The sequence below is a fragment of the Phoenix dactylifera genome, chromosome 4, assembly GCF_051530095.1.
Source record: "Phoenix dactylifera cultivar Ajwa chromosome 4, Ajwa_hap1_PhDact_Kaust_v1.1, whole genome shotgun sequence".
Taxonomy (NCBI): domain Eukaryota; kingdom Viridiplantae; phylum Streptophyta; class Magnoliopsida; order Arecales; family Arecaceae; genus Phoenix; species Phoenix dactylifera.
In genome coordinates, this window is record NC_143193.1 from 18,747,221 (window position 1) to 18,756,043 (window position 8,823).

At 39.5% G+C, this 8,823-nt stretch overlaps 1 non-coding gene across 1 annotated transcript; it reads left to right on the forward strand.

Moving 5' to 3' along the window:
- Nucleotides 1-6,793: 6,793 nt before the first annotated feature.
- Nucleotides 6,794-6,899, forward strand: LOC149753704 (small nucleolar RNA R71). Its single transcript, XR_016409288.1, has one exon. It is a non-coding gene; the product is annotated as a small nucleolar RNA R71 (small nucleolar RNA).
- Nucleotides 6,900-8,823: the final 1,924 nt, after the last annotated feature.

The following is an 8,823-nucleotide window of genomic DNA, read 5'->3' on the forward strand; positions in this document are numbered from 1 at the left end:
AAATATTAATAATACCCTCCTCTGGCATTACCGATTAGGTCATATTAGTGAGACAAGGTTACATAAGTTGTATAAAGATAAATTCTTTGACCCTTATGATTTTGAATCATTAGGAACTTGTGAATCTTGTCTTATGGGTAAAATGACCAAGTCTCCATTCTCGGGACATGGAGAAAGGGCAAGTGAGTTGTTAGAACTCGTACACACTGATGTGTGCGGTCCTATGTCAACTCAAGCTAGAGATGGATACTCTTACTTCATCACATTTACTGATGACTTATCAAGGTTCGGTTTTGTGTATCTAATGAAACATAAATCCGAAGCCTTTGATAAATTTAAAGAGTATCAAAGTATGGTCGAAAAACAAACTGGAAAGTGTATTAAAATCCTTCGATCTGATCGAGGAGGAGAATACCTTTCTAGTGAATTTTTAGACTATCTTAAATTAAAGGGTATACTCTCTGAATGGACACCTCCATATACGCCACAATTAAATGGTGTAGCTGAAAGAAGAAATCGTACCTTATTAGATATGGTACGGTCCATGATGTGCTTCACAAATCTTCCAATTTCCTTCTGGGGACATGCCCTAGAAACTGCTGCATTAGTATTAAATAGAGTACCATCTAAGTCTGTATCTAGCACTCCATATGAGATATGAAAAGGAAAGAAACCTAATCTTAAGTTTCTTAAGATATGGGGTTGTCATGCTTATGTCAAAAGAAATTTTGGACATAAGCTAAGTGCTAGATCGGACAAATGTATATTTGTAGGTTATCCTAAAGATAGTTTAGGATATATCTTCTATAATCCTACCGAACAAAAGGTATTTGTTGCTAGGCATGCCACTTTCTTGGAAAAAGAGTTTTTTTTAGAAAAGGGCAAGGATAGAAGAATTGAACTTGATGAAGTTCAAGACCTACAAGGTGAGACACATAATAATCCTCAACCAGATGTACCCATGGAAGAGGTACAGCCACTACACACTACTCCTTTTCGAAGGTCAGAAAGAGTGCGAAATGCACCTGAGAGGTATGGATTTATTATTGAGAATGATGAAGCCCACATCGTTGATAACGATGACCCTCTGACCTATTCGGAAGCTGTCAAGAGTAGGGACTCTGACAAATGGTTGGACGCCATGAAATCCGAGATAGATTCTATGTATACAAACCAAGTGTGGACTTTGGTTGATGCACCTGAGGGAGTGATTCCAATAGGGTGCAAATGGGTATACAAGAAGAAGATAGGAGCTGATGGCCAAGTAGAAACCTACAAGGCCAGGCTAGTGGCAAAAGGTTTCAGGCAAAAACAAGGCATTGATTATGATGAAACTTTTTCGCCAGTAGCTATGCTCAAATCTATTCGGATTATGCTTGCTATAGCTGCATACTATGATTATGAGATCTGGCAGATGGATGTCAAAACCGCCTTCCTTAATGGTCACCTTGAGGAAGAGGTCTATATGACACAGCCAGAGGGATTTTCTCAAGAGGGAGAGCAAATCAAGTATGTAGGCTTAAGAAATCCATTTATGGATTAAAGCAGGCATCTAGAAGTTGGAACATCCATTTTGACATGATAGTCAAAGAGTTTGGCTTCATTAAAAATATAGATGAACCTTGTGTGTACAAGAAGACTAGTGGGAGTGCTATTGTCTTCTTGATATTATATGTGGACGATATATTGGTCATTGGAAATGATGTTCCAATGATGCAATCGGTCAAGACTTGGCTATCAAAGAAATTTTCCATGAAAGACTTGGGTGAAGCATCCTATATACTTGGTATAAGGATCTATAGAGATAGATCTAAAAGGATGCTAGGTTTGTCCCAGTCTAGGTACATAGATAATGTGCTGAAGAGGTTCAGCATGGATGGAAGTAAGAAAGGTTTCTTACCCATAGGACATGGCATACAACTCTCTAGGAAGATGTCTCCTAAGACATCTGAAGAGAGGAATAGAATGAGTTCTATTCCCTATGCTTCAGCAGTAGGGTCGATCATGTATGCTATGTTATGTACCAGGCCTGATGTAGCTTATGCCTTAGGTATGGTAAGTAGATTTCAGGCAGATCCCGGGGAGGATCATTGGAAAATTGTGAAAAGCATTCTCAAATACTTGAGAAGGACTAGAGATGTTTTTCTGATTTATGGAGGATCAGAATTGAAACTAGAAGGCTATTCAGATTCTAGCTTTCAATCTGATCCAGATGATAGCAAGTCAATCTCTGGATATATTTTCACTTTGAATGGTGGAGCTGTGAGTTGGAAAAGTTCCAAACAGCAAACTGTAGCTGACTCAACTACTGAGGCAGAATACATAGCTGTTAGTGAAGCTGCTAAGGAAGCAGTCTGGATGAAGAAGTTCATCACAGAGCTGGGTGTAGTTCCTGAGATTGCCGGACCAGTCCCAGTTTATTGCGATAACACTGGAGCAGTTGCACAGGCTAAGGAACCAAGGTCTCATCATAGATCCAAGCACATTTTGAGACGCTTCCACCTTGTTCGAGAGATAATCGAAAGACAAGACGTCAAGATTGAACGAGTAGACACAAAGAACAATATAGCAGACCCATTTACTAAAGCTCTACCACAGCAGCAATTCAATCGTCACCTCGATTGTATGGGGTTAAAATATAAGGGCGATTGGCTTTAGTGCAAGTGGGAGATTGAAAGAGTAGATGCCCTATAAGTCAATCATTTGATGGGTTTTTCTTTGTAATCCTCCAAATCATGTACTTTGACACTCGATATATATCAATAAAGGCATTGTGTTTCATCATTTGCTGCTTATCTATTTTATTATTGGATGATGAACCCCATAAATTAGGACATTGGTTTTAAGGGTTATGATGAGATCATACCAGTGAGACCTAAAATCCTAAAATCCTAATTTAGAATATTCCCAGTCAAATTGGTATATTGAGTCGGGGATCAATATTACCGGAAAGACTGGCACATCTTATGTATGCTCAATGTAGAGGGTGATTGATCTCACAATCACTTGTGTGAGACACTAATACAAAGATGTGGGTGCTCATTAGAGGAATGAGTTCACTGAAATGACCAGCCATGAGAACATCTTATGGATTCTTACTTAATTATCAAAAGATGGTTCTCATAGTGGGAGTTGTGCAAGTGATCCTTAGACCTGAGATCACCATGGTACCTTGTGCACTTGAAGCTATGTTTTGGTTTACCCTCATTCACGACATTGCGTTGTGTACGGGATATTCTGGATATGGTGGATTTTGTACGAAGGTTGTGAGTAGGTCAACAAGGAATCAGTCACTTCTAGTAAGAGAAGGTAACATCCTACTTACTCTAATCTTATGATGATTCACGAAGCCTTTGATCAAAGCAAAATGAATATTAGAAAGAGTTTCTAATGTTTCATTGTTTGAATTATCATATAAAAGATTGAGAGAGACATGAATAAGTGATTGAGTTTGATATTGATCCATACTCGAGCACTTATTCAGGATGTAGTATGACTGAGGGATTGAATTGCACAGTAACTTTCCACTGAAGGGTATGTTTGGATTTGTCCAATACATTCCTCATCTTTCGGGTAGACATGATACGTTGCTAGACGTCAATCATTTCTTGTGGGTTGATCGGATCAAAGAGTTTGATTAGATCAAAGCATCAGAAAGGTTCTGATTGCTAAGTCAGGTTTAGCACTAAATTGAACCTAAATTGGATTAGAGGTATTCTAATCAGGTTAGGTCAACTTGCACCTGCACCTACTGCTGGCTAAGATAAGGAACCCAATGGGTCACACACCAGGGAATTGATCAAGGGTCTAATTGGATTAGATCATGTTTGCAAGATGAACATGCTAGCACGTGTTGCAAACCCTAGCTCCTGATTCAAATTAAATTCGAATATGATTCTTAGATTTGGTTGATCTAATATGATTAGATCATGACCTAATATGGGTTAGCCAAGAGTTGAAACCCATTTGGCTTTAATTAGACCTGATTTGATTAGGTTTAATGTTTTCTTTAAGTTGGTTAAACCCAATTGGATTGGGTTTGATAGGGCCTTCACTTCTGGACCATTGGATCGCTTCCTGAATGAAGGATCTGGTCCACTGGTTGGCGCCTTCATCTGGACCTTTGGATGGCTTTCTGGATGAAGGATCTGGTCCACTGGTTAGCGCCTGAATCTGGACCACTGGATGGCTCTCTGGATGAAAGATCTGGACCGTTGCTCAGCGCCTGAATCTGGACCACTGGATGGCTCTCTGGATGAAAGATCTGGACCGTTGCTCAGCGCCTGAATCTGGACCATCGGTGATGGCATCTTACTTCTGGACCATTGGATGGCACCCTGGATGATGATGTCTTGATCTGGACCATTAGATGGCACCTAGATCTGGACCATTGGCTTTGGTTCACTGCATTTGGGCCCTTGGATCATCATGATTTAAGAGGGAGATGTGAGAAAGAAGTTGATACACCCTTCTCCTTAGCACCCCATCATGATGGGATGCATCTCTTGGCACATGCCTCATCATGATGAGGTGTGTGGATGGGATGCATCCCTTTATGATGCATCCCTCCATCTCTTATAAATAAGGAGGTGCCTTGGGGTTCTAAAGATCATCCAAGAAAAAGCCTTTCCTTCTCTCTCCCTTATCCCTTCTTTCTTACAAGTCTCTCTCTTTTGTCCTAACCCAAGACAAGAGGGTCTTCTTTAGGACAAAAAGGCTAGTGAATGTTTTAGAGGTAGAAAGGAAGAAGTGAAGGAAAATCAGCCAATTAAATCCTTTGGAAGGATTGAACAATTAGAATCAAGTTTTGGTGGAGCTAGAGTCTTGAACCCATTCCTGTGTGGATCAACATCGGAGGGTGAACATTTGGGCACCTTAGGACATCTTCAGATATATTGGATATAGCGTGATAGGTATTCTTCTATATCAAGATTATATTTTCTACATTATTTGGTTATACTATTAAGGCGATCTTGGCTTATTAGGGTTTCATATAATGGGTTTTATAAGAAAATTTTATAATCCCGTATCTTCCGCTGCGCCCTAGGGCACTGGGAAACTCTAACAGGGAAGGGCTTCCTCTACAAGATCATCCATTTCATCAATTAGGCAACACCCGTCTTTCCTCACATGTTGGTCAGCGACATGAAACACATTCAACTTAATTTTCATGTTCCCAAATGATATATCCATTGCCCCGGTTCTACAGTTGATACATGCATTGGCTGTCGCTAAAAAGGGACAACCAAGAATCACAGGAATTTGTTTTTTTAGGTTGGGCACATGTTCCATGTCAAGGACGATAAAATCTACTGGAAAATAGAATTTGTCTACCTTGACAAGAACATCTTCAATCATCCTCCTTGGCATCTTCACCGATCGATCAGCCAATTGTAAAGATACCGAGGTAGGTTTCAATTCACCTAGCCCAAATTTTTCATAGACTGAATAGGGTAGAAGATTTACACTTGCCCCTAGATCTAAAAGTGCTCGGTCGATGGAGTTATTTCCTATGACACAGGAAATAGTGGGGGCACCAGGATCTTTGAACTTTGGAGGGGTGTTGTGTTGGAGAATGAAACTCACCTGCTCAGTTAGGAGGACCTTTTTAGGCACATGTGTCCTAGATTTCCGCTTTTGGGTGCAAAGGTCTTTGAGAAATTTGACATAAGAGGGAACTTGTTTGATGGCATCAAGGAGTGGGAGGTTGATTTTAACTTGTTTGAAGACCTCCATCATCTCTTCTAATGAAGTTCCCTTCTTGCCAAAGGGAGAGGGTGCATTAAGTGCTTCAGGGAATGGAGCCTTTGGAATGTGGGATATGGCAGATGGTGGACTAGCTGAAGAAGGTTTTGGGTTTTCATGTGATACATTCTTCTCTTCTTCTTCTCCTTCCTTATTGTTACCCTCCCCAACCTTATTATCTATTATACGTCCACTCCTTAGGATAGTCAAAGCATTGGCTTGCTCATGATTTAGTCGAGTTTCTTGAGCCACGTATTGTCCCCTAGGATTACTCATTGGTTGACTTGGAAGCTTACCTTCCTCTCGCTTGTTTAATGCATTAGCTAGTTGACCCATTTGGGATTCTAGTTTAGCAATTGATTGCGTGTGAGAGTGCAATAGTTGTGTGTTTGCCTCCAAACCTTGAAGGGCAGTCAACACCTTCTCCTCAAAGGCTGTATTTCTTTGGGTTGGAGGAGGAGGATGCTGAAATTGAGTTGAGGGACGGTAGAGATGAAAATTCTGAGGGTTTTGAAAATTTTGGGAGAAGGGTTGGGAGGTATTAGAAGCTTGCTGCCTCCAAGAAAAATTTGGATGGTTCCGCCATCTCGAATTATATGTATTGGAAAATGGATCATTACCCGTTCTGGGCTGTGTTTGGGCAGCATTGATATGTTCTTGCACGAGTTCGGGATATTGGGGTGCTGAGGGGCACTCATGAATAGGATGCGATGGGCTAGAACAGATAGCACACACTTGTGCTTGGGAAGAGCTATCGACATGTCCTCCTATCATTAGTTGGTCAATCTTATGGGACAATGCATCTACCTTGCTAGACAGGTCCATAGAATGACTTATTTCACAAATGGCCCCTTTTCTTTGAAAATTCGGGGATGCTTGACGAGAACATGAAGCATGGTGGAGGGAGTTTTCATTAAGATTTTCAAATAGTTGCCATGCTTCATGCTCATTTCGAAGCATGAAAGTCCCCCCGCATGCAGCATCGATCATCTGACGGTTTCGTTCTGTCAATCCGTCATAAAAACATTGCACTAGTTGCCACTTAGGTATTTGATGATGAGGGCATTTACGGATTAGGTCCCTAAATCTCTTCCAAGTTTCATGAAATTCTTCTCCCTCAGTTTGGGAGAAGCTTGTAATGGCACGTCTAAACTGGTTCTTTCTTCCTATGGAAAAGTATTTTTTAAGGAATTCTTGTTGCATTTGATCCCAAGAACGAATTGAGTTAGCTTCTAAAGAATTCAGCCATTGTTTGGCTCTATCTTTAAGGGAGAAGGGGAATAACCTAAGTTTCAAGGCATCATCAGTGAAGTTCTGAATCTTGACAGTGGTGCAAATATCAAGAAATTCATCTAAATGTTTGTAGGGGTCTTCATTGGTGAGCCCATAAAAAGATGGGAGCATTTGGATCACACTAGACTTTATTTCATATTGTACAGCTGCTACCTCAAGTAATCGAATGCAAGATGGGGAAGTGTAAATAGTGGGAGTAAAGTACTCCCTCAGGAGTTTGGGTTGTTCTTCAGCCATCTTAAGAGGTGGGGATGATCCTAATGTTTTGATCTTAGCTCGAATGTTCCTAAGGGTTCATTCTATTTCAGGGTCAAAAGGTAATAGGTTTCGTACTCTAGAACGACTACCGTGCATACACTAGTACTCGATCAATCAAGCATGCAATAAAAGAGAAAAGCATATCAATCCTAGTCTTTGTCCTAAAATCACTAGACAGCTCCTAACTGGTTTGAAGAGGACACCTAAGCCTCCAATCCGGTCTAATGAACCGAGTTGACCAGGTAAGCTCCCAGGTAAGTGGAGGGGTCATGATGCGTTCGCAAAGGTCCCACTTAAAACCCACTTGCCTCGAACAGATGAACTGTCTTCCTTATAGGGACAAAGCTTGCCTAGACATCAACTAAGCCACAGAGGAAATTGGTGCAACTTTCGGTGATCTTCATCCTATTGAGCTCGAATGTCCCTAGGAGCCAACGTCTAATTGATTTTAATTAAAGTGACACTATGTGAGATTGAGTTCACCTAAGTTGGGCAAGAGTCCGGTGATGAAATCCGGCTCTTATCTTGTTGGGGTGATTGCCCTTACTAAGTGCAAATAAATTGGTGTATGTGTATCAGGCATGCATTCACACTTTTGCTGAAATTAAAATCAAACAATCACCACAAAATTTCAAGCTAATACTTAATTTAAATAAGAAAGGTTTAGAGGTTACCAAAGGGAATTTTTCCAGCAATTTAATTTTTTTTCTTGGCAAACCTCTACAACATTTCTTTTCCAGCAGTTCTCTTTTTGATCATCCCAGATTTTTCCTTCGATTCCTGATCAAATAAGATCAAAAGAAAATTTTTTTAAAAAAAAATTAGTAGAAGATAAAAAAAAAAGATAAGAAAAGTAACAATAATAGAAAATAATTTTTTTTATATATATTTTTTTGAAAGTTTTTTTTTAATTAATTAATTTTTTTAATGATAGGAAAAATAACTATGCTAGCAATCCCCGGCAACGGCGCCAAAAATTGATTGGTTCTTTCAATTTTGAAAATAAACCACGCAATAGCACGTATCCTATAGGATAGTGATTACGGGTGTCGGTCCACAGGAATTGAAGAATAGGTTATTTTTCTTTAAAAAATAAATCAAAAAGAAGAATTTGATAACTTGATTTAACTAAATTAAACTATGAGTACGGATTGAAATTTATCAGAGTAAATAGATCTAGGGTTTGGAATCCACCACATAGCATTGCATCAAGGATTGTGTTCTTAATTTTTATCTTTTGGAGAGGCATGCAATTTTGGCTACAAGCCTTTTAAAATAAAAACATAAAGAGTGTTAGGAAAATCCATCTTTGGTATAGCATGAAGTGTCTACCTAGGTATGCTAATTTAGGATGGAGCACACCTCATCTTCCTAGGTATGGATCATCTTAGACTACTTTAGCAAACATGAAGAGTAAATGGCATGCTCAAAGTTTAAACATCATAAAAAAATATTTCATTGAAGATAAGAATTTAAACAAGCTCCAAAATAATAAAAAAAATAAGAACTACAATGCCCTGATACATT